The sequence below is a fragment of the Heterocephalus glaber genome, unplaced genomic scaffold, assembly GCF_053883595.1.
Source record: "Heterocephalus glaber isolate CG9 unplaced genomic scaffold, H.glaber_assembly_v1.0 deba00000942, whole genome shotgun sequence".
Lineage (NCBI taxonomy): Eukaryota > Metazoa > Chordata > Mammalia > Rodentia > Bathyergidae > Heterocephalus > Heterocephalus glaber.
In genome coordinates this window covers 2,708,398-2,731,691 of record NW_028258174.1, presented here as the reverse complement: position 1 = coordinate 2,731,691, position 23,294 = coordinate 2,708,398, and the positions used below count along the sequence as shown (strand labels likewise).

The window sequence follows — 23,294 nt, the reverse complement described above, 5'->3', positions numbered from 1 at the left end:
GGGAGGAGATGGGAAGAGGGAGGGGGTTAAATGCTAATGATATTAATGAACCTCCCAGCGGCTCCCAAAGAAAATGCAGGCGCTCTTGGAGCTGAGGAGTTAAGAGTGTGAATATGGGACTCTGCGTGCGTGATGGTGAGACGGTACTGCTCTGGTAATAAAAATGAATTATTATATTTCATGGCGAGGGACAAGGGGAGGGATGATTGGCTTTCTCAAAACGCTTTCCGCCTCTCTCCAGGAGTGCCAGGCAGATTCATGGAAGAAATTGGGTGGCTGTGTTTTGATTGTGCACGCCGGACATGAGCTTGTGAGTTAGTTCATTCTTGGTCCCGTGCTCCTTCTGTTGGGTAAAACTTGGATCTGAACCGAGGTGAGTAATTTATTCATTTTGCAACTATCTATGCAAAGTCAGAGCTGAGGACGCTGTATGTGGACTCGGGGCCTGGGACGGGGTCTTCAGGAGCCTCCGCTTCCTCCAGCCTGGGTGGATTTGGACACCAGCCTCGGGGAGGGCGGCTCCAGCTTCTTCCAAGCAAGCCTGCCCCCCCGGAGCTGCGCAAAGCGCCCCTAGCCTCTGTTAGAAGCTCTGGAGCGGCTCGGAGGCAGGGCTTTCCTTCCCGCCGCTCGTCCCCAGCGGGTGTCGTTGGATCGCCCTCTCCAGGGCCTGGATTTTGGAGAGCTCCCCCTCGTCCCGCCCCTCCCGATCGCCTTCCCGCAATTCCTGGCCCTGACGCGGCGCTGGGGGAGCGCACACCGAGGGGGCGGTGATCCCCGATCTCTAAGAGATTAATTCTGTTTAAGCTCTCTGGGTATCTTGAACTTGTCGAACAAGAGCTCGCCAGCCTCTCTGGGCGTGGACCCGGCCGGAGGTCAGGGTCAGCCTTCCTCCCTCCTCACGGTGTTCAAGGGGAGGGGAGCCCGGGCCAGCGCTCAGCAATTCTGCCCGCCCACCCCCGGCCCCTACGCTGTCTCCGGACTCAGCGCCAACTCTGTCTTCCGAACAGTTCGTGAGCGCAAGGGAGTCTCGCGTCCCCCTCCAGCCCTCGCAGGGCGCAGCAGGTCCCCCGCCGCGGTGTCCCCGGGGGCGCGGGCGGTGCTGCGCGGTGGGCGGCCGAAGCACGTGACCTACCGCAACTTTCCGCAGCGGTCCCGGCTGGGCGCGGAGCCTCGGGCCGCGCGCCACGCGCCCCCGAGGCTGCGTGCTCCTCAGGCCAGCTCGGCCACCAGGGCACGGAGCTGGGGCTCCTGGGGAAGCCGAGAGGCTGCATTACCATTTCCCAAATTTCCCTCCCCCCTCAGTGTTTGGAATTTATGGCACTGCGGGGGAAGGCCATAAACCTGAGGGGTTTTTTTGTAGGGGGCAAGGCTAGAAGCCAACATTTTTTTTTTCTTAATTTTTTGACAGTCAAGTTGGGCAGAAACGTGCTCTGCCTGCTTCATAGCACAAATTCGAACTCTGCGCCCAGAGAAGGAAGGGCTTTCCAGTCAGGGTTTGAGAAACAAATTAAGATTCCAGTCTCCGTTTTGGATCCTCGGGTTTTGGCTCCGGCCAGAAATCCACTTGCTTCTGCCATCGACGCCGCTGCTGCCACGGTTCATGATGCGAGGCGAGGCAGAAGGGGGCGCTTGGTTAAGGACAAAGAACTTCAACTAATTTGTCTCGGGAAGAGATGAGGACAGTGGTGGGGACACTAGACCCGGGGTTGTCTCCAAGGAAAAGTTTAGGAGTGTGTGTCGAGGAGAGCTGGGAGCTGCTTTACAGGTAGAGGATCAAGGCTCTCTTGGTTTGCAAACTTCCCCTTTATCTCTAACACCTGCCACGCTGCTCCGTTTGTAGGCATCAAATCGTCTCAAAATCAAAATTGGAATGTTCTCTCTCCTGTCACCAGTCAAGAAGCCCAGTGAACACACACACACACACACACACACACACTCTCACAGCAATCTAGCCCTGGCAAAAGGCACAAGGGGCGCACACAGCCGTAGCATATGCGTCCTGAGTTCTGAGCGCCCGGCTGTAATTATCCAGGCGCTTTGCATAATTCACAAAGCAGTTCTGAAATCATAGTGATGACTTTCTGGCATGGATTGGTTCGGTGGTAATGGCGGCAACAAGCTCTGGGATAGGTGGGAGGGGCGGGGGCCCCAAGGCCTGCCAGGCCCCAGAGAAGCCTGCAGCCTGAGTTCTCGCCCCTGTTCATGTCAAGCTGTTGAGGCCACAGGGTCCTCGGCTCTAAGCTGTGGAAACTTAGTGTTGGTGTCTTGGCGCTGCTCAAAGAAGACAGCCTCTGCCAGGCAAAGACTGTGACTTTACATCTTCCTATCCACCCGCCTCAGCACACTGTGCCGGGCTCATAGTGTCCTGTTAATTTGGGGGGAATGAAAGAAGTCACTGGTATTTTTCCTGAGGGCCCTCTTGACAGCCCTTTGGCGGCACAGCAATGCTAACCACTGGCAGCAAGGAGATGGAATCTGAGCTCTGTCTCAGCCACTGGGAGCTATGTAAATTGAGCATGTGATCAAACCTCTCTGGGCTCCAGATTTTTCTGATCAGCTCAGAAATACCTTTTAACAGACACAAGACCTTAAATGGTAAGAATAAGTTTTTAGCTTTGAGAGAGAAGTCACACGCCAGAGGGTCTGGTACCCTTCTGACCAGGTGCAGACCTAGCCCCTCACTCCTCTATCCTCTCTTGGGAGTCTGGAACTCTCAACTGCAACCAGAGCCTGAAACACAGGGAAGGTTGTCTTTTATGAAAGGATGTTACATTGTGGTCCAGGTGGTAAGAAATAAGAGCAGAAGTACTGTGGGGTCACGGGGTCTTTCTGTTCATCCCTCAACCCATTTCACTCATCAGACACTGCGCACCCACCGTGGGCCAGCTCCTGGGGTGATAGAAATTCAGGACATAGGCCGTTTCTCAAGGAACCTACAAGCGAGCAGACACATAAAGTGATCCATGTTTTAAGTTGGGGTGAAACATGTGCAATTGGGGAAAGCACATAAAATTCTAGGAGAATAAACAAAAGCTCCTAACCCTGTACAGTGGGAAAGGCTGCCAGGGGCGGCCTGGAATACTGCCCTCATGTGAGGGGAACCTGCTGCCTTTGAGAACTGGCTTCTATTATTGCTCACTCTTGCTAATGTCCCAGGTTAAAAAAGGAGGTAGAAGCAGAACACAGTGGTGCGTGCCTGTAATTCTAGCTACTTGGAAATTTGCAGCAGGAGGATCGCAAGTTTGAGCCTATCCTGGCCAACTTAAATTCTACCTCAAAATAAAAATTTTAAAAAAGACTGGGGATATATTACCATCACTATTATTATTATCATTGTTATTAGTTTTTAAAGTCAGGGTCTTGCTATGTAGTTGTAGGCTGTCTTTGCAATCCTCCTGTCTCAGCCTCCTGAGAGGATTACAGATGTGCACCACCACATATAGCTGGCTAGGACTGGGGATATAGCTCAGTGGCAGAGCACTTGCCACGCATGCACAAGGACCCAGGCTCAATTTTCAGTGCTGCAAAAGGGAGAGCAGAATCTTGTTAACTAGGTTGTATGAGAGAGGCAGGTGTAGAGAGCACTCATTTAAGCATCAGACCATCTGGGTTTGACCATCAGACCATCTGGGTTTGATTGTCAGCTTTGCTATATTCACTGGCTTCTCTAAAAATGGTGCTATTTTTCCATTTATGGCCTCTTCTACTACGTTGAAAAACCCAAGGAAAAGAAAGGCTTTCAGAACATCAGCAAGCAGTTCTGCTGAAGCTGGTGTGGAGCTGAGACTCCCTTCTCCATCAGTGATCAACCCCCCTCAAAGGCTTTTTGAGACTCATTTCTCAAAAATGCCCTTCATTTCAAGCAGCTAAGAGATACTCAGACCCAGGACATCATTAGGAAAATGTACCAACTGAACTTGGCTGAGATTTAATGCTCAGTCTTCAAAAGACACAAGGATTTGCTTGTTTATGAAGAAGAAAGTTGATTTTCATTAGCTTCCAAGCTGTAATTCAGCATAGTGATTCCGTTGCTTACTCAATGGATAATGAATAGGAGGTGGTCATGGACCAGTGTCTAGCATGTAGTAGGTGCTCAGTAAGGGCTTGCTAAGTAACAGAAGGAAAGTGTTGCTGCTCCTGATTTTGCTGTGGACTTCCTTACAAATTATTTGGCTCCCATCTAACTGAGAAGGAAACACTGAGAAAAATCCAGAAAAGAGATCCAGGTTCTCCAGGAGCCAGTGGGAGTTAAGTTTCAGGGCTTTTCCTTGACACGTTTCCAAACTGTGTGGCTAAGAGCAGCGTGTTACTTCCCTATAATGGGGAGAAGAGCTAGGCCAGCAGTAGCAGTAAGATAATGCTGTGTATGAAAGGTTCTCCCCCACCTTAACAAACAACACATCAAGGTCTGCATGTATTCAGCTCTCACCAGACCAAAGAACTTCAGCTGGGGTCACCCCAGCTGAGGCTTCTAGAGTCCCCTAACATCTCATATTCATCTTGGCCCAATGGTATTCAAACAGTTTTCTCGCCCACACACCTTTTCTTGGCCACAGTGATGTTTTATGAATGAACCCGCTTGGTGGTCGGCACACCAAAGCTAAAGCTGGAGGTGACTTTACTCAGTGGGCAATGGGATAGAAGGAAGCAGTGGCAGATCCTCTGGGTCCCCAATCTTGGGCAGCAGTGCAGGTCCCTTTGGCCTTCTAAACCCAAGACTGATTAGAGAAACAAGAGAGACTGCCTCCAGGGGAGACTTCTTCAGCCTCCTAATTTCCTCTGATTGTCACACCCTACTTGGTTTCCAGATAGCCCAGAATCACAGAGAACACAAATCAGAAAAGATCATAGTACTCATTAACTCAATCATTTTATAAATGAGGAAACTGAGGCCCTCTGAGACAAAGTTTGTCCTTGCTCACTCAACTAGAAATAGAGACCATCCCAGCACCCAGGCCTCTTGATGCTGAATCCAAATGCTTAGAAATACTCATTTCACTGCACTGAACTACCTCTCATTTCCTAGAAGAGCTTCTAGAAACTCCAATTAAGGCAATTTCACTCGTTAGTGAAGCAATCAGAATTAAGAGCGGTGTTTTGTGCATCTTGAAGCAATAGTTCAGTACTTCTGCAACTCCACCCTCCATTACTTCATAGCATTATCTTCAAATTCCCTCTCTGCCAGTACTTATAATTTGCCCTGTCCCAAGGTTAGAAAGACTGGGAAGTCTCTCTCTGTTTTGTAGAAGGGATGATGAGACCTACAAGAGAAATACTTAGAAACACTACATATTGATGTTGAGAAAAAGTCAATGGTTAGATCTAGCAATTAATCACTGAATTTGGTCAGTGTGGACTGAAGATCTGGGCCTCTTAGATACTAAAAACACCCCTGCCTCCTCGAGGCAGCAGGTTTCAGACCTGCTTTATACAGATTAGTGCTTCAACAATAGTAGAAACAATTGTTATGTAAAACTGGGTAGCCCAGTTTAAATGTGGCTAACGTGTTTGAGAACAGGCTACAATTCTTTATTATGTGAATAAATATATCAGGACCACATATTTGATCTTTGCCAATGCAGTGAAAAGCATCATACATTCGCCTATGCTTTGTTTCCAACGGATCTAGTTCACACAGCACTCTGTTGTCCTATTCTAGTAAGTAATTTCAGAATTCACATCACTTACAAAGATGCCAAGTGGCTATTTAGGGAAGTCTGTTTCAAAAAAAAAAAAAAAAAACCTCTCCAAAACAAAACAAACCTCCCCCTCTCTTCTCCCTCCCCCAAACCCCACATGCTTTGTACAAGAAGGAGTCAACCAGTGGGATTCACAGGAGGTCCCCAAGTCAAATGCTGCAGCTGCGTTTTTAAAAAGGGTTGGATAAACTACAGCCGTTAATAACATCTGTATCTATGCAAGCTAAGATGATGATAGGGGTAATCAGATCTCATGCTTCAGGGCATAAGATGATTGCTTGCTGGGAGGAAAGGATTTGGCCTTTCAGGTATAGGAGTTTACAGCTCAGGAGCTAGGTTGCAGACATTTCTCCTCAATCTCTAAAATTGCAGGTGTAACAGACACGAATTCATTGTAACAGTGATTTGAAGTCTAACATTTCAGTCAGGCCAGGGCATTATATAGTGAGATATTTGAAATACCCACTTGCACCCTATACAATGTATGTTTCTCTCTCAAGATAGGATACACATATTTAGATGCCTTTATTTGAAGGTTAAGGTTCTTTGATATATTTTGACCATCCTTTAGTGTCAAATGGATGCTTAATAAATACTGAAAATAGTGCAGGCAATTCAATGTTAGTTCATAATTTGATAATTAACAGTAATTCACAATTACCCAAGTATTTATAATTGTGCACATTTGTATCCATAAATGTGTGTGTGTGTGTGTATATATATATATATACAATTGCATTATTTTAGTAATGATTGCAATTGCATTGCATATCTGGGGTGCACAAGGCATATATTCATTCTAATGTCATGATCACTGAAGTAATTTTTTGTACCAAAGTAATTTTTAAAAATTTAATATTTCTCTAGAGGAATAAGACAGGAGTTGCACAAAATAACTTTACTGTCTCTTTTAATTTCTTTAATATTTTCAAACCCTAGGAGGGGAACGTTTTAATGTAGTTGCACAACTTGATCAATTTTGAAAGCACTTGTGCAAGTGTGGACAGGGTTATAGAGTTTTGTCTTCTTAGCTATGTAAACCCACACTGAGGTCATACAGAAACAGAAGGCTGTCAGCATTGCAAGAGAGATGGAATATCTTTTAAAATAGCTGATTTCTAGCAGAGCGGCTCAAGTCCTGACGGTATGAAACAGTCTTTCTATGGGCTTCATCACTATTACTAAATCATTCACTTCAGTTGCACACAGAAGAACTGTTCTAGAAAATATGGCTGGGAAATACAATTTAAAAAATGATGCACAGAAACAGTTTTTAAAGGAAGGAAAACCTTGCAGCTGTTTGGCTGTAGAGAGACATGGGAAATTAGTCAGAGGCCCAAAGCATCATAGTTAATAACCATTATTCTGTTGTCTGGGATGTTTGTTTAAATACTATTGACACTGTGTATGTATTGTCATCTTCTCTAAATTGTAGCTCTTAACCACTGAAATCTTGTTAAAGACCACCTAGGGTTTCCTCTGTATAATGCTGAAGTGTGTATTCACCTGATGGATAAACAAAAAAATGTGGGTTTTTTTTTTGTTATTGTTTCAATTTTTCTCTCATGTGCAATCTAGCAGAATATTTCTGGACTGAGGGAAGAGACTGCTTGATCACAGTAGAAATAGATACTGCAGAGTCCCAACCTTTGTATTTCTTGTCTAGTGATAGAAAATGAACAAACCCATCAACTGATTAATACAATTCAGTTCTGCTTAAAATTCACAGATCTGTTTGGTATGAGACTGTATTTTAAAAGACTCATACTTGCCATTAAGTGTGAAGAAATCAGTAACTATTCTTTTCATCAACTGCGTGTTGGGCCCCCCTCCCCATTTAGATTTTGCTTATTAAGTGAGGTCATTTGGGAGAAGGGTGGCTCTGGTGGGTGGGAAACCCTAACAGCCCGACTCCCCAGTCCCTGGGCCATTCAGGACAAAGCGTTTTCTATCTCGACTTAGGAGGAGACAATAGCCGGCTGTACTCCGGCACCACAAGTGAAGAGCAAGGTTGACATCTTTGTTAAGGTGGAGCGAGGGCAGGAGAGGGACAGCACGTGCACAAGCAGGAACTTGCTCCTCTGACCCACCTTCAGGGCTGGAGCACCAAGTCGCCGGCGCCAGGGCCCACCGGATTTGGGGAGAGAGAAAGGGAGCGAAGGCTGTCCACGCTGTTGAGCAGAGCTCTGGATTTACGGCTTGCAGTCGGGCGCCAAGCTGCCCCATTTCACAGATGCGTAAAACGGAGGTCGGGTCCGCGGCGCGCCTAGCTCACCAGGTGCGTGGGGTGCACGGCGCCCTGGGGGCGCTGGGGGCGCAGGGGGCGCAGGGGGCGCAGGGTCCTCGCCTCCGGCCCAACCTTCAGGCCGGTGGCTTTTTGCTTCCTTCCCGAAGGTCGCTCCTGACAAATCTATCTATTTGGGGCAAATTGTCAGTGAGAAACTTCCGCTCGAACTGCCCGGGACAAAACGGGCTGTTTGAAAAGGGTAAATCCCGCTGCCCGGCGAGGCGAACAATGCGCGCTGCGCTGCCGCGGGGGGGCGGCCGCGGGGCCGCACAAAGGGCGGATTAATTGGGGCCGCGCGGAGCGCTGCGCTTGGGCTCCACTCAGCCCTCGCCGCGGGGCGCCCCATTGACTGGGCCCCGAGCCCCACTTTTCACAAACTCCAAACAAAAGTCAATTTCTTTTTTATAAGGCGGGGGAGGGGGCCGTGGCCAAGCGTCTCCACTGGCTCCTTCCCCTCACTCTTGCTGCATGCGGTGGGGGGTGGGGGTGGGTGGGTCCGAGGCGCTGGCTAGACAGGGACCCCGCGGGAGCCCAAGAATTGGGAGGGACGCGACGTGGCTGCCCAGTCCCTGTCCACGGCCCATAACCCTTCTGAACGCCTGTCGCACTCTCCTGGCCCCACTGCTCTAGTGGCCACAGAGAAACTGGAATGGGGTGGTGACAATGACAAAGGTGAGGATTGGGGGCACCGGGCCGGGGGAGGCACAGGCAGGTGATTTAGGAGAAGGGGGGCCTCTCACTGATATTCCAGACCTCCGGAGACCTGACCATCAGGTCGGTACTGTATTGAGCAGCCACTGTGTTCCCCCTGGACCAGCAGATGAGGGAGGTGGGGGCCAGACACTGAATCACTGTCCCTCTTGAAATGTTGAGATCGGCTTGGGTTACTGGGGTAACACGGAGGAAATGTTACCCCTTTTCTCCAAGTAGACGCAATGGACTTGCAGGAGTGGCTGTGATTTAAAACAAACAAAAACTGTAGGATTGGTGTAAACACCCCATAGGGAGAACCCAGTCTCCTGTCTCCGCTCTCCGAATAGGAGAAAGTGCAGAGGGCTCTTCTGAACCGAAACCTTCCCCAGCCTCAGAAGCTCTTCCAGGGCGGCACGGGTCGGCCCACGTGGGCAGTGAGGTCTGGTAGGAGGGAGTGTGCAGGAGGAGAGGGACTGTGTGCGTTGTAAGAGAGCCGCCTAACAGGTGGGTCCCAAGGTATTTATCCGAGGTGTTTATGGAGGAGAAGGGAGGACTTCTGCTCGGGCTTCTGCTCTATCATCTACAGATGGCAGAGTGGCTTTAGGAGAGCTTGGGAGTCCTTCGCTGTCAGTCTTTCACGTGGAGCTCCTCCAAAGACATCCTGTCAGCGAGTTGGCACCCTCTGGGTGGGCACAGTAAGAGGTGAGCCCTGATGCCAAGTTGTGAATCTGTGGTGGGCGCATAACGGGGTGAGGCAGACCTGCAGGAACAGGCTGGACAGAGCCAGAGGCCGAGACCTAGGCACTGACTGCCACGGACAGATCTGAGGCAGCAGCCGACCTCGGCTCCTTCTCAACCGTATTTTAAAGCTGTCAATTTAAAACGAACTTCTCTGGGCCAGACTGTGAACTCTTCCAGATTTCTGTTAAATCAGAGGCTGTGAAAATCAAGGATAAATATTTATCTAAAGATGTCACAACTTTGAATTTCAATAATAGTTTTTCTGCTAATCTCTGATGGAAATCTAGAACAGCTGTTGCTCTATTGTGTATTTTGAATTCCCAAAAGACAGATTTGGGAATCAACATTTTTCTTCCACCAATTTTCAGTATGTTTTCTTTTAGTTTATTGATGCCTTTGCAAGTTCAAATCAAATAAGTGAGGAGAATGTTAGCTTATTGTGAAAGTTATTGCCTGCCAAAAATTAATATAGTATTTCACCTTTACTGGCAAGTGGGACAATGGTGAGTGTGTCCATTCCAGCAAAAGTTGAGCAAGGGTGTAAAGACTGGAATGTTGCATTACTGGGAAGAAAAAAAAATGCAGGTGTGAGTCAGGTATGAGGAAACTTCCAAACTGAAGGAATGTGTAGGTTTAGACAGAATTGACAACAGTCTCTCTCTACTGACCACTGTATTAATAGAAAGTTTATGACTACAGCTTCTAAGAACTCCCACTACAACTGCTTACCATTTCTATTTTTCGGCTGAAGGGCTTCAGAGAAGGGACACTGGGTAAGTTTGAGGTCTGCACACTGAAGTGGGGAGTGACATACTGGTATCAGGCCTTTCCATCACTCTCTGATTAACTTTCAAGGGCTCGAATTCCTCTCTGTCTTCTAGAAAAGAAGAATTATTTTGGAGTCATTCAATGTGGATATCATTAGAGGAAAGAAACTCCTGCAGCTCTGATTATAATTAACTCCCCACCCCCTTATTCTTGTAAGCTGAGCAAACACTGCTAGAAAGGAAGGAAGAGGGTCTTGGCAACCTCAGGCTTAGGTTGCCAGACAAATCTGACTTCTGATAATCGCAGATCAGGGTCAAGTATGGCGCTAGGTCCAGAATTAGAATATGGAGTCCTAAGCTAGAAAAGAATACTCAACCCAGAGTGCCACCAGCCTGGAGCCAGGTAGAGAGCAGTTCTGAAATGGCTTTCCCTTGGAAAGGGAGAGCAGAGGAGCCACAGGCTGGGCTTCAGGATGTTAGCTAAGGTCCCAGTAGTAACATATATAGAATATTTGATTGTGAGATATACCACAGATGTAAAATACTGCCTGAGTGTATCCATGTAGTTAAAAGAATGAAATAAAACAAATGATCATATCCTAGCAGCTACATTTAAAAAATAGAATCTTTAGGGCCAGGGATTTAGCTCAGTGGTTTCACCGCCTACTGTACAAGTGCAAGGACCCGAGTTCCATCCCCGATGGAACTAATTAAATTTTATTTTATTTTATTCCATTCTCCCCTCAAGCTCCCTCCCCTCCCTATGTACAAAAGCTTTGTTTCCATTTTTCCTTCTATTTTCACTTTTTTTCTTGTCGCTTCCTTTCTCCCTCCCTCCTCCCTTGTTCCCCTTCACATCTGAACACTTTCTTCCCATTTCCCAACACCCATTATACAAAAAAATTTTATTTAAACATATACATTGTTTGGAGAAGTCAGCAGTATACTGCATAGCAATTTTTTTTTTTGTTATTGTTGTTGTTGTTTGCTTCCTGTTGTGTTTGTGGTGCTGGGGATCCAACCCAGGGCCTAGTGCATACTAAGCAAGTGCTGTACCAATGAGCTACATCCCCAGACCAAAAAAATTAGAATCTTGAGCTGGGGATGTAGCTTAGTGGTAGAATACTTGCCTAGTATGTTTTTTTAGTATAGCAAACGTATATCAGTACATTTTAGGCATACGTAATGATAACACTCATCATAGGGAATTTGTACCTGTACGTGGTACATCTCACCCCTTTTTTCCCATTCTCCCCCTCAAGCCTCCTCTCCTCCCTATGTACAAAAGCTTTGTTTCCAGTTTGTCCTTCTATTTTCACTTTTTTCCTATGCCTTCCTTCCTTTCTCCCTTCCTTCTCCTTTGTTCCTCTTCCCATTTGAACACTTTCTTCCCATTTCCCAGTATCTATTATATATTTCAGTCCTTATTTTCACTTTTAGTCTCTCATACCAGAGAAACAATTTGGTATTTAAACATGTGTGTTTGATTTATTTCACTTAAGAGTATGGTCTTGGGCTGCGGATTTAGTTCAGTGGCAGCGCCTGCCTCGAGAGCACAAGGTCCTGAGTTCAATTCCCGGTACAAAAAAAGAGAGTATGGTCTCAAAGTCCATCCATTTAGTGATAAATGTCTGATTGCCAAGTGTGTTTGAGACCCTAGGTTTGATCCTCAGCACTGCAGCAACTACAACAACAAAATAGAATCTTAGTATGCACAAGGAGACTCCTTTGTGTCCTTTTGAATGGCATCATCTCTCCCCATCAAAACACATCAGAGGTAATGCCACCCTGATCACTGAAACATTGAATTGTCATTTAAAACACTGAATTGTGTTTTACTTGCTTGCTTTCCTTATCATTTTATTATTTACATATGGACCCCTAAAATAGTGTAAAGTTTTACTTTTTATTTATTTATTTGGTACCAGGGATCAAACTCGGGTCCTTGCGCTTGCGAGGCAGGTGTCGGAACCACTGAGCTAAATTCCCAGCCCAAGTTTTATTTTTTAAAAACTTTGTAAAAAAGAAGCATTGTTTAGTCTTCAGTGATTTGGATATTTTCTTTCAGAGTGTTTTATGTTGTTATTAAATAACTATGATACATTCACACAAGGTAGTGTCTTCATTTCTCATTATTGTATAGTATTCCACTGTGGACACGTGATTAATCCTCAGTGCTAGTCTTTCTCCCACCCTACTTCATTCGTCCCTTCTTCCACCTCACCCTCTGTGTCACTTAGGAACAGTGCTTCCCTAAGCCTTGTTTTTTTTTTTTTTGGTACGGGGGATTGAACTCGGGTCTTTGCACTTGCGCAGCAGGCAGCGAAACCACTGAGCTAAATCCCCGGCCCTCTAAGCCTTTTGATATACATATGCAAGAGCTTTTCTAATATGTATACCCACAAGTAGAATTGCCTTTCTTGCTCAGTTTTTCCCCCCTACATCCTAGACAACACTTTGTTTTTCCCATTTTTAAATTCTCACCATCTTAGTGGGTGTGAAGTTGTATTTCCAACTAGTTTTTTCCTCAGTTTTTATCTTTTAATAGCACATGTTTGCAGGACATGATGATTACCTCTTAGAGGGCACTTGGTACATGGATGTAACACATCTCCATTCTTTTTTCATCCTCTCCCCTTCCCTTCCCTCCTCTCTCCATCTCTTCATCCCCTTCCCATTTGAAAAAGCTCTATCTCCCTACTTCCTATTATCTATCTTTTATTTTGCTCTTTATTTACATATTTGGGTTTCTCATATAAGAGAAACCACATGATATTTAAGCTCATGTGTCTGATTTATTTCACTTAATGTTGTGGTCTCAAGGTGCATCCATTTTCCTACAAATGATTCAGTTTATTCTTCTTTATGGCAGAGTAGTAGTCCATTGGGTATAAATACCACATTTTCTTTAGCCATTTATTTGTTGATGAACATATAGGCCACTTCCAAGATTTAGCTACTATGAGTCATGCTGCTATAAATATGGGTATGCATGTATCACTATAATATGGTGTCCTTAACTCTTTCTGGAAGATGCCTAAAAGGGGAATAGCTGGGTCAGATATATCAAACTGTTTACCTAAATGGTTGCCAACACTATCTTTCTTCTGTTCTGGGGACTGAACCCAGGGCCTCTGTCATGCTAACATCCTATCACTGAGCTACACCTTCAGCTCATCAACACTTAGTATTGATTTTGTGTGTGTGTGTGTGTGTGTGTGTGTGTGTGGTGCTGGAAATTGAACCCAGGGCCTTGCACATATTAGGCAAACATTCTATGACTGAGCCAAACCTCTAGCCCTATACTGACTTATTTTTAAATTTTTGTTATTCAGATCTACTTGTGGTTTTAATTTATATTTCTCTGATTGCTATGGGGGTTAAACATTCTCAGGTTATCTAGGGAGCCATTTGTATTTTCTTTTTTATGAAACACTTGTGACTTTCACTTATCTTCCCACTTATTGTTTTTCTTTTCCCTTTTGTTTCCTAGGAACTTCAAAAATATTTTGGGTACTAATTATTTGTGTCAATTATATGTATAGCAAATATCCTTCCTCCATTTAATGATCATCTTTTTAAAATTTTTATTTTTTTATTAGTACATGTTTGCAGTACATAATAATTCCATTCCTTGTGGGGAGTTGGTACATGTATATTCCACATCTTAATTCTTTTTTTCATAATGATTTTCTTTTCACTCTCCTTCAAATGTCTTTTGATAAATCACAAATATAACTTTAAGTGGTAGAATTTACTGACAGTTTCTTCAGTGAGTTGATATTTTTGCATCTTGTGTTAAAAACCCTCCCCTATTGTAAACTTGTAATGACATTCTCCTAAATTGTGTTCTATATTAGGGTAAACTTCTACATTTAAATCTTTAATCTGATTAGAATTGATTTTTGTGTATGGTATGAAGTTTGCCAATTTAATTTTTTAATTTTTAATTTTTATTTTTGGTACGGGGGTTGGAACTCAAGACCTTGTGCTTGTGAGGCAGGCGTGGCGCCCCTGAGCTAAATCCCTGGCCCCCAATTTAATTTTTTACAGCTGTTTAATAAAATGTCCTGGTGGGCCGGAGATTTAGCTCAGTGGTTTCACTGCCTGCTGCGCAAGCACAAGGACCAGAGTTCGATCCCTGGTACCAAAAAAAAAATAATGTCCTGGTAGCACTGAGTAGATCTTTACTCTGCTTACTTCTGGTGCCCTTTCTATTATAAAATCAAGTCTCTGCATATGCCCTCCTGTGTGTCCAGTTTCTCTGTCATCTTATAAACCCTTTCCTTGGCTGCTCCCCCAATTTCCCACCTTAGTCTTGCTTACACAGGGAGTCTTGGTACCTGGGAGATAGTTCTCTTTACTTATTATTCTTCTTAGAGACACTTGTCTATTTTCGTTGTTTTAAAAATTATCTTGAGAAGTTCCATGAAAACTATTGTTCGGATTCTCATTGGAATTAGATTTAATCAGTATGGATTCAATTTCTACCTTTATTCTGTTGAAGCTTTCTACTAACACTTGATGTTTCTCCATTTTCTTAAGTCTTTCCTTGATGTTTCTTCAAGAAGGCATAATTTTTTTATATGGTGCACATTTTTGTTAGACTTATAGCTAGAATTATTATATAGTTTTGCTCTCATAATGGCTTCTTTTAAAAAATTACCCTTGGAACTGGGTGTGGTGGCACATGCCTGTAGTCTCAGCATTCAGGAGACTGAGGCAGGGGGATTGCTACAAATTCGAGGCCAGCCTGGGCTACACAGTAAGCTCAAGGCCAGCCTGAATCACATAGCAAGACCTTGTCTCAAAAAAAAAGAATTTACCTTGGGAGTGGAGGTACTGGAGATCGAACCCAGGGAATGTAGCACTATTTCCCTAGCCATTTTTATTTTATTTTATTTTTAAATTTTGAGACAGGGTCTCACTAAGTTGCCCTGATATTCTCCAATTTGATATCTTCCTGCCTTGGCCTCCCAGGTAGCTGGGATTACAGCTGTGCACCCCCACACCCAGCCAAAAAATGACATTTTATTGTTTGTTGTTGTTGTAAGAAAATGTATACTGGTTGAAAAACTCTTATTAATTCTAGTGAGTCACCTGTAGTTTCAGTTGGATTTTCTATGTGGCCAATAATATCGTGTACAAATATGACCATTGTCTCTTTCTTTTTAATCTTTTTTTTTTGGTACTGGGGATTGAACTCAGGTCCTTGCACTTGCAAGGCAGGCGGCGGAACTACTGAGCTAAATCCCCAGCCCCATCTTTTTAATCTTTTAATCTTTAGTTTATTTTCTGTTTTTATCAAGCTCTACAGGCTGAAACTTGAAATATGACACTGAATAGTGCATTTTCTCTGACATTAAAGGGAAGCATATGATTTTGGGTGCAACTGACTGTAGCATTAGTAGATCTTTTTGGTGAATTAGGTAGCAATGCTTTGACCATAGTCTTTTTAAAGATTTTTTTTTTTGGTACCAGGGATCGAACTTGGGACCTTGTGCTTCCGAGGCAGGTGGCGGAACCACTGAGCTAAATTCCCAGCCCCATAGTCTTTTAAAATATATGCTAATACAGCCACACTATCTTTCTTCTATTAATATTTGTTTTTCTGTTTTCTGACTTTTCAATATTTCTATGAATTTATGTTTTAAAAATCTCTTGTAAACTGGGCATGGTGCTACATGCCTGAGTCCTGGCTACTCAGGAGGGTGAGGCAGGAGGTTTGCAAGTTTAACCTCAGCCTTGGTAACATAGCCAGACCCTGACACAAGGGAAAACCAAAACAAACAAACAAAACAAAGTAAAACAAAAAACAACAACCAGGAATCTCTTGTAAATAGTCCTTCTGCTGCCTGCCTCTCAAGTGCAAGGACCTGAGTTTGATCCCTGGTACCAAAAAAAAAAATCCGGTTTGATTAGGACATGGTGGCACACACCTATAATCCCAGTACTCTAGGAGGCTGAGGTGGGAGAATCACAAGTTTGAGCTCAGCCTGAACAATTTGGCAGCTTAGTGAGGTCCTGTCTCAAAAAGTAAAAAAGGGCTGGAGATGGAGTTCAGAGTGAAGGCCCCGGGTTTAATCTCTAGTACCACAAAACAAAACAAAAACCAACCAACCAACCAAGAAACAAATAAAAAACAGTTTGAGATTCTTTGTTTTTCCAGACAGTGATCTCATTGTGTTCCCAGGCTAGGCTCAAACTCGTTGGCTCAAGTGATCCTCCTGGGTAAGTAGCTGAAACTATGGGATCTGCCACTGTGCTGGCATGCTTTCTCACTTAATGGGAGTTATTATTATGATTATTATTGTTATTTTCATTGCTGAGCTGGGAATTGAGCCCAGGGCCTTGTGTGAAGCCGGCAAGGGTTCTACTATTGGGTTCTCCATCCCTGCAGTCTTTAGTGTGTTTATATTATTGTGCATACTGATCTACTTGGATGCATTAGTATTGTGGTTTTGGTGCCTTATATTATATATTTTGTCCCTCGCATTTTTCTCTTTTGCTGTGATTGAGGATTTTTTCTCCAACCCTCACCTCAATCTAGCCTCTCCATTTTTGTTTGGAAGCATCTCTTTTTTTTTTTTTGTACCAGGGATTGAACTCGGGACCTTCCGCTTGCAAGGCAGGCAGCGGAACCACTGAGCTAAATCCCCAGTGGTGCATCTATTCTTATAGTTGTTATCTGATTTAATATTTTCAGTTAACAAAGTTGGTAGTTTTCCTCCTCCTGAACAATATGAAAATGTTAGGCCTCTTTTTGATGATGATGACTATGATGATGATGACTACTGCAGTACTGGGGACTGAATCCAGGGGCTATTACATGCTGGGCAAATGTTGTTCCACTGAGCCACACCCCAGGTCCCATTTTTATTTTATTTATTTATTTTGTGTTTGTTGTTGCAATACCTGAGATTGAACTCAGAGCTTCTGCGATGAGCTACATCCCCAGCCTTTAAAAAATTTTTTTATTTTGATACACCCTAAGTTGCCCAGGCTGGCCTCAAACTTGTGATTTTCCTGCCTCAGCCTCCTAGAGTGCTGGAATTACAGGTGTATGTCACCTTGCCCAACTTGAGAATATTATAAATCTGTATTGATCACCATCTTTTTCTAATTCCGGGATCTAGTTCTAGCTTAATTCTAAGCTCCCAAATTAGAAATTTTTATTCATAGAGCCAAGATTTATTAAGATTTACCTATATATTTACTTATATATTTGCTGATTATTTCTTCTCCATTTCAAACTTTCCATCTAGAAAGATTTCAACTCCCTCTTTCTGAAATACATCCTTTATAATTTTCTTTAGTGAAGGTAAAGTCTCTCAATTTTTTTTGCTAACTGATAATATGTATATTTTACTTTCTTACTTTTTTTTTTTTTTTTTTTTTGGTACCAGGGATTGAACTTGGGATCTTTCACTTGCAAGGCAGGCAATGGAACTGAGCTAAATCCCCCGCCCTTGCTTTTTTTTTGTTTTTTGAGACAAGGTCTCACTGTGTAGTTCAGGCTGGCCTTGAATTTGAGGCAATCCTCCTGCCTCAGCCTCTCTAGTGCTGGGATTACAGGCATGTGCTACCACACCCAGCATTATAGCCTCATTTTAAAAAGATTTACCGGGGGCTGGGGATTTAGCTCAGTGTTTCTGCCACCTGTCTCGAAGGCTCAAGGTCCCAAGTTCAGGGTGGGGGTGGGGAGATTTACTGGGGATATATTTCTTGAGTCATAGTTATTTTGTTTCAACATATTGATATGTTTTCACTGTCTTTTGTGTTGCCTTTTTTGGTTGTTGAAAATTTAATTTTTACTTTTAAGGTTGTACCTTCATACAACCTTTTGTCTATGTTTTTTGTCTATGTCTACTTTTAAGGTTTTTCCCTTTCCTTGGGAAGTCTGCTTCTCGTGTGCATATGGTACTGGGGACTGGACCCCTGGCCTTAAGGCTTGCTAAGCAAATGCTCTACCCCTGAGCTACATCCCCAGTCTTGCTAAGTTTCCCACAGGGACCTTGAACTTGTGATCCTGTTGCCTTTGCCTCCATTGTAGTTGGGGTTACAAGCACTAGCTCTGCAACTGGCCTCTGCATTTTTACAATCATAGTTATACATGAGGATTTCTTTTTATTTATCCTGCTTGGGATGCACTTGGCTTCTTGGAGCTGAGGATGGGTGTCTTCAACAGTTATGGACAATTCTGTTATTATCACTTTGGGAATTGCCCCTCTCTATTATTTCTATCATGAACTCTGACTAGGTATTATAATTATTAACATCTCTTTCCTACTTTCAATTTCTTTGTTTCCGGATTGTTTTCTAGAAAATATCTTTGAGCTTTTTGTTTCTGAACTGTGTTCTGGAAAATGTCTATCTATTTTCTTTTCTTTTGGTACCGGGGATTGAACTTGTGTCCTTGCGCTTGCGCAGCAGGCGGTGAAACCACTGAGCTAAATCCCCGGCCCTGTCTATCTATTTTCCAATTCACTAATTCTCTTGTCTGCCAGATCCAAATAACTGCTTCAGGCCCACCTTCCCATTTTAAAAATCAATCACTTACATTTTCATGCCCTGAAGTACTTGTTGGTTTTATTTCAGATCTCCTTAGATGTTCTTTATAGTCTCTTGGTCTTTGCTAAGGCCTCCAAATTATTTTATTTCATTAAGCACATAGCATTTGTTTTTGGCAAGTAATAATGTCAATATTTGATATCCTTGAGGAACTGCTCATGTTGTTTGCTGCTTGTTCCTTCCAGTTCACTTCATGGTACCATGTTTTCTCCTGGGTTGGGCAATGCTTTTCTTCTTCAAGCTGCTCTGGTCTCAGGACTTTATCTGGGCATCTTGGAGGCCAGGACTGGAGATGACTTCTGCAGGGGAGAGTTGCACTTGCTGTTTCTAGTCAGTCTCCTTCTTGTACCACCAACTGGGATCCTTTTATATGGAAATATTCTATTATCAGGGTTAAAAAAAATTGGGGGGAAAGGGAGACTGTATAGCTGGTAAGAATCCAGATAGAAAACCTACCTGAAGTGCAAGGTCCTGAGTTTGATCTCTGGTACCAAAAAGAAAAAGAAAAAAGAAACAAAAAGAAGCCCTATCTGAGACCTAGAATTTGTAGGGGAGATATTTCCCCCTTGTTTTCTAGCCCCAATGTGAAGACAGACAAATGCCTTTGTGGTAGCATCCCTTTTTGGGGCAGGATTTATTTATTTTTCTATATCTTTACTTTGGAGATGTAGCTCTTTGTGATTTCAGCCTTTTACAGTGATTCTCCTAACAAGTTCCCTGGCCTTGGGTGGTACCTGAGCATTATCTTGGAGTTGAAATTTAGGTTCTCTGGGGTCTGACAGAAACTGTCAGGGGGAAAGCTGGCTTTGGAACTTGTTAACTACCAGGTTCTTGGTTTTGTTTATTTTTCAGGGATCTGAAAATCTTTCCCCGTTGTGTCAGCTCTGTGTTGCATTTAAAATTTTTCTAAAAATATTTTTTGCAGTATTTTAGTTGTTTCAGCTGAGATTATCATTCAAGGTATCTGTATTAGTGAAGGTTCTCCAAAGAAACTATACACACACACATATATATATGTATATATAGTGTATTATATGTTATATATATTATACATAAAATATGAATGATAGGAGAGGAAGAGAGGAAGGGAGACCAAGACAGAGAAACAGAGACAAAGAGAAGACAAATTCAAGGTTTGTAAGGACATACCACAGCAGGCTGGAAATGTAATCAAGAGTTGATGTTGGTATTGCAGTCTTGAGTCTGGAGACAGAATCCCATTCTATTTGGGAGACCTCAGTCATTCCTCTTAAGGGCTTCAACTGAGGGTGTGAGAACTACCCCACAATGGAGGATAATCTGCTACACTCAGCATCTGCTTTAAATGTTAACCTGACCCAAAAAACACCTTCACAGCAACATCTAGACTGGTGTTTGACCAAAAAACTGGGTATCGTGACTTGGCCAAGTGACACATAAAATTAACCATTACAGTATTAATCTACCAAAGTGCTGGAAATAGAAGGCACAGCTATATAATTTCTTGTGACAAAATGAAAGCACAACCAAAGGGTAAAATATTGTCATGCTAGAGACATCAGAGAGAGGCTCAAGCAGACACTGAGCATCCTAGTATGAGGCGGACACACTTCTGTTTTCCTTCTCCTGCTCACAGTGCTCGCTATAGAGACCGTAGTTCGTGGACATGTGCTCTTCCCCACAGAATTACAGGAAGAAGAGGGTTTGTGCAATCACCTCGAGTTCTAGGCCACAGTGATACAAGGTGGTCTGGAAGGCTATGTTATTTCCTCAAGCATGTCTTGATCTGCAGTTTAAGATCCTATGGGGCTGGAGGTATAGTTCAGTGATAGGACACCAATCATGAGGCCCTGGTTTTGATCTCTAAGACTGTTAAAGACTATTCTGTAATTTTTTAGTGGTGGACATTGAACCCAGGGGCCCCTGCATGTTAGATAAGTGCTCTACCACTGAGGTACATCCCCAGCCCTCCAGGAAGTGTCATAAATTAAACATATGAAGAGAGCAGGCCATTGGCAAGTAACTTCTATGTGACAGGAGTCAGACTAATGATCATCCACATATTAGAATCTACAGGGTATTTTCAAGCAACTGAAAAGATTTTTCTTTAAGTTTGGTTAATGGGTTTACTAAGTTACAAATAGGAGTAAGAGGTTCTGGTGTGCTATATTGCACAGAAGGGTGACTACAGATAACAGTTAGGCACTGTATATTTCAAAAAGCTAGAAGAAAGGACCGTGAAATGATAAATGCTTGAAGAGACAAATATAATTAGCCCAATCTGAACATTCACAGTTTATACATGTGTGGAAATATCACATGGTACTTCATTAATATGTACAAGTTTTATGTTTTTATCAGTTAGGAATACATAATAAAAAAACCCAGGTGAGGTGGTGTATGCCTGAACTCTCAGCACTCTGGGAGGCTGAAGCAGGAAGATTGCAGTTTGAGCTCTCAGCTTGGGCAATTTGCTGTCTTAGAAAGACCCTCACTCAAAATTAAAAATACAGAAAAGGACTTGGGATGCAGCTCAGTGAGAAGGCCCTGGGTTCAATCTCCAGGATGGTGAAAATAAATAAATAAATAAAAATTTAAAAGTTGATGGAAAAATATTCATAATTTCTTAGATGTCTAGAAACAGATGGTGACAGAAATTTAAATTTCCAGACATTCACAAGCCAGCACATGCAGAGTATTGATATTGTCACTTTTCAGGTCTAGAAAAGATGTTTATTTTTTTCAAGGATTTGGGGCATGCCTCTCTGAAAAGGAGGAAAGAAAATCCTGTAACTTCCCTCTCCCTCTTTTCTATTTTTAATGGTAGCAAAATTTTACATTTATTAAAGGTAGGAAAAGAGGCTCTGCAGAGCGAGTTTGGCCCAGGTAAAAGTAGGAAAGAAAGCACTCCCTGCAGCATGAGGACAAGTAAGACAGCATAGCAGCTCCTTCTGCCTTTTTCTTGATTCCTATCATTTTCTTCCTTCTCTATCTTAAGAAATTGAACCACATCTCAGCATGAGATATTAATGCTTTAAAACAAACACTGAGAGCTGGATGTGGTGGCACATACCTGTAATCCCAGCACTAGAGAGACTGAGACAAGGAGGGCTGCCACAAGTTCGAGGCCAGCTTGAACTACAAAGACAGACCCTGCCTCAAAAAATCAACCAACCAAACAACCAAAAAACCCAGAATAGTAAAAGTCTAAAAGAAGGAATTTCACAATATGTGCATACTTAAGGGGCTAGAAAAAATAGGGTTGTTTGAATGGTGGTGTTATAAATTATTTTCTTCTTTATACTCTTGTATTTTTAAAGAATTTCCCACAATAATCATAAAATAAATTTTAAAACTGAAATTATCTTTAAGTTTACAGATTATGAACCTAAAACATATTTTTATGAATCTAAAACATATTGAAGAATTTTTATTTTAAACACAAGTGGATTGTCCGTATGTATGCCATATAAAACTTTTTGGTTTTGTGGTGCTAGAGATTAACTGAATCCAGGGCCTCATGCATGCTAGGAAAGCATGCTCTACCACTGAGGTACATCCCCAGCCACAGGCTTGTTTTGTTTTGCTTTGCCTTTTGAAATAGGGTCTTGCTTTGTAGTGCAGGCTGGCCTTGAACTCACTATGTAGCCCAAACTGGCCTGGAACTCACTGTAATCCTCCTGCCTCAGCATCCTGAGTGCTGGGATTATAGGTGTGCACCAACACACCCAGCTTAGCCATAGGCTTTTATACTTTATGAAATCATATACAAATAAGGTATTTCATTTCTTTAAAAAGTTGTTTTCATGCTGGCAAAATTAAAACTCACCAAATGGTAACAAATTAAGATAATTTCATGAACTTTGGAAATTATTAATATTTCAGACTAATTTACTGAGAATTTACAAATTCTAGATTTTTGCTAAAGCAAAAATATTTTTCAAGCTCCTAATTTAAACTGGCATTTTTCTTGATATTATTAAGCAGACAGCTTAGAAAGCACCAATATCTGACATTTGTAACTTTCAAATCCCCATTGTCTATAAGTTGGTTATAGTCAGGGCTGTTAGAATTCCAAATTGGGAGGCAAGTTCATTCATAAAAGCTATGATTAATCATGGAAAGGCCAGAAAGACCAGTTTAGGAGAAAGGCTCAAGGTAGTTCCTTCTGGGGAGTAATTACACAGACAGAAGCTGAGTAAATCTATAAACACTGGATACTCAGATGTTTCTGGCAGAGGATAGCTACTGGGTGAGCTAGGGTGAAATTGGTATTTGTGGGAAGACCTCCTAGGACTTGACTGTTTTCTCTTGAAAAGAAAAACAGAATAATAAATGGTTAGGTTAAAAAAAAAGGTTCTCTCCTGGCATTCCATTGTTCTCTGGGGGGTTATTGGGATGGCGCTCAGTGACCTCTCTGATGTCACAAAGAGCAGTGGCGTCTGAATTAGCAGAGAAATTAACATGCAGAAGAGACTTCAAAGGCCTCTATACACATCCAGAAAATTCTTTAATGTGTCTGTATACAAAAACTGTATGTATGCAGAATTAAGCTTT

The 23,294-nt window shown here is 42.9% G+C and overlaps 1 protein-coding gene across 2 annotated transcripts in view; it reads left to right on the top strand.

Annotated features, from left to right (window-relative positions):
- Positions 1-22: 22 nt before the first annotated feature.
- The window catches only part of LOC106007628 (uncharacterized), a 45,403-nt gene continuing 22,131 nt past the window's right edge, over positions 23-23,294 (top strand). The window contains exons 1-2 of one of the 2 annotated variants that reach the window (XM_087208650.1): positions 23-154; positions 242-373. The gene's annotated coding sequence lies outside the window, so the exon portion shown is untranslated. The remainder of the gene's footprint in view (positions 155-241; positions 374-23,294) is intronic. The other variant, XM_087208649.1, reaches the window with a different exon arrangement.